A 3,391-nucleotide genomic window follows, 5' to 3' on the forward strand; every position below is an offset into this window, starting at 1 on the left:
GTGCTAGGTTTTTAATAAATGTATGTTGAATTGAATTCACATAGGGGTCATCATTGAAATTCTGGTATGAAATTATGTAGGATTCAGTTCTATTATTTCTATTATTTGCATGCTACAATAATTTCTAGAATAGGGCTAACCCAGAGGAGTTGTAGTAATAAAGTATTTGTCTTGTTGAAGACTTACTTGTCCTGTGCCATTTTCACTGATACTGACACAACAAAAATATCACATTTCTGCATTTGACAATCTTATCTAAGAATGCTTCCAGGGCCCAATGGACACTTATTAATCTATATTTAATATTGCCATCCCTGTATGTAGTCTAATGCTGCCCTCAGGAGAATCCTTTTGGACCATGTTTAGATTGATATGAGTGTGTATCCATGTACAAGAGTATTGGCCTCAGATTTGTCTAAGTGCAAAGTGACAAGAACCATCATCATCATCACAGTAATAGCTAGTTTTATGTAGCACTTTATTTTTCAAGGCACTTGACATATATTGTACCATTGAATCAATAACCCTGTAAGTAGAATTTACAGAAAGGATAAGTGTATGAGTTAGGATTTAAATTCAGTTTTTCCTGGTTCCAACTCTAAACATTCTCAGAAAATTTAGTTGAGCATCAAAGCATAGTGGAGAGTTTTTCAGACTCTCCGTCCCCACTTTCCTACAAGCTAACTGTAAGAGTTTCAATGATTCATTGAAATTTGGAGAATTTCTCCTTCCTCATCTGTAAACTGAGGGTGCTGGACCAAATTAAGATCATCCAGGATATTTTTAAAATAGGATGTCACATGATTCCATAGTTCATCTGCACTGCACTATAAGACCTACTTCAATCTCATATTTGCCTTTTCCTATACGCTTTGTGTTTCATAATTGAAATATCCTCTCAATGAACTATTTCTATTTAAATCTTTCTTTTCAGAACCAATGAAAGCTTTTCCTGATTATTCTCAGATGTAAGTGATCCATTTCTCCTCAGATTTTCTTATTACATCTTATGATATGTCCTCATATTCAAATATTTATTTTAAAATTTGATTAAATTGTATATTTAAAAACTGACAAAATTTATGTTTCTCCCTTCTCCTATCATAGAAAAAATAAAACAAAAGCTTATACCAAATGTTTATTAGTGAAGAAAAACATATTTCAAGCCATCAACAATTATTATTATAATTTATAAGATGTATGAATTTCAATTTACTCTAAATCACTAATAGAGAAAATAAACAATTTTGTATTTCACCTCACATCTAGAAAACTGCCAAAAATGATAAAAGATGAAAATTATAAATTTTTTTAGTTAATTATTTTTATTTCAAGTAGCAAGGATTTTTTTGGTTCATTATACTCATATACCAAAATTTGTTTATCTATTCCCCAAATTCCCCAATACGATAATATTCCTTCATGTTCAAATTTTTGACATATATATGTATATATAGCATGTTATCATAATATGTCACATCTGTTTAATATTTTATAAAACTATATATTATAACATATTATACATATTATAATTATATACACACAAAAATATACACATACTCTGGAAATTTTCTGGTCATAGTTTCAAGTTTCTTTCTAGACTAGCTGAGTCAATTCAGTAGTTAGCCAACAGTTCACTTATTTTCCTGTTTCCTCATAGTTACTCCAACATATGTAATTTTCACTTTTTTTGACTGATGTGAGGTGGCAATACAAAGTTGTTTTGTTTTTCTCTAATTATTAGTGATTTAGATTAAATTGAAATTAATAAATTTTATTAATTATAATAATGATTGTTGATGGCTTGAATTTCTTGCTTTGAAAGTTACTTGTTCATATCTCTGAACATTTGTTTACTGGGGAATAATTCTTATGCTTATGTATTTGAATTGTTTTTTATGCATCTTAGAGAAGAGATGTTTATTAGAAAAATCTCATTACAAAGATATTTGCCCAATTACTTGGTTTCCTTACAATTTTTTTTTGCTAAATTCAACTTGTTTGTGAAAAAATTTTCTAATTTTGTATAATAAAATTGTTCATTTTTCTGGTGCAATCCTATCATTTGTTTTGTCATGAACTCTTCCCCATCTACAGATATGAAAAATAATTTCTTTCTTGTTATTCTAATTTGTTTATTGTGTGACCTTTTCTAATTAAGTTGCATTATTTAGTGCCTACCTAATTAAGTTGCATTATTTAGTGCCTATCAGAGGTATATATTGGAAGAAGTTGGTATAAATTTAATTTAGATCAGATCACTGTTCAGTTTCCCCAAAAGATTTTGTCAAATATTGAGTCCTTTCCCCAATACCCATGATATTTGGGTTTATAAAAAAGTAATATTTGGGGCAGCTAGGTGGCGTAGTGTATAAGACACTGGCCTTGGAGTCAGGAGTACCTGGGTTCAAATTTGGTCTCAGACACTTAATAATTACCTAGTTGTGTGGCCTTGGGCAAGCCACTTAACCCCGTTTGCCTTGCAAAAACCTAAAAAAAAAGTAAAATTTGTTTTTGACTTATATTGTATACTTAATATGTAAGGTCTAGAGTCTTCTTTCAATGAATTCCAGGATTACTGAGGCACTAGGTTCTGCATGATAAGGGTTCCCTCTTATTAAAGGTCTCGGGGACCTCTACCTGATAGAGACTCTATCTGAGGATTCTTTCCTACTTCATTTGGACTCAGGGGCTATTCCCATGCTGATCTCTCACCATATACTTTAGAGACCACTCTACTTAGATTTGCATAGACTCTTTCTCATAAACTTGGCATTGGCAGTACTGGATAATGACTGGAAAGCTTCTTTGCTGGTCTTGGCTATGCTATTAGGACTGGCCTGGCCTCAGGTTCTGTTTCCAGGAATGCTGAGCCAGGAATGCATTGAGGCTACTCCCTGAAGCTCAGTCAGTCAGGGGTCTCCAAAAGATTTGGACTACCTGACTTGGAAGAGAAAGCTTTGATAGACCCATTCAGATCTCCCTAAAGCATTTCTCCTGATGCAGTATTTTAAGCCTTGGAGAAGTCTGGGGTTTGACTGAGTTGAGTGCAGCAGTAATAAAGCAAGGAGTTCTGGAATAAACTCCACCTTATGTTCTTTTTTATGAACCTACCCAGATGATGACCTATTTCAGGATATCTCCAGGATTCCTGTGGTCTCTTTGTGTATTGTGTTATGTGGAGGATTATAAAGGAGGTTCCTTCTACTAATGATTTAATAGACTGGTAAATCTCTAAATCTTAAAGGAGTCTTTATGAACACTTGTGTGTCTTGGGTTTCATAGTCTATTTTCTTTCTTTTTTTTTTTTTTTTAGTTTATTTGTTTTTGTTTTTTGCAAGGCAAACAGAGTTAAGTGACTTGCCCAAGGTCACACAGCCAGGTAATTATT

This window comes from Macrotis lagotis, chromosome 1, assembly GCF_037893015.1.
Source record: "Macrotis lagotis isolate mMagLag1 chromosome 1, bilby.v1.9.chrom.fasta, whole genome shotgun sequence".
NCBI lineage: Eukaryota > Metazoa > Chordata > Mammalia > Peramelemorphia > Peramelidae > Macrotis > Macrotis lagotis.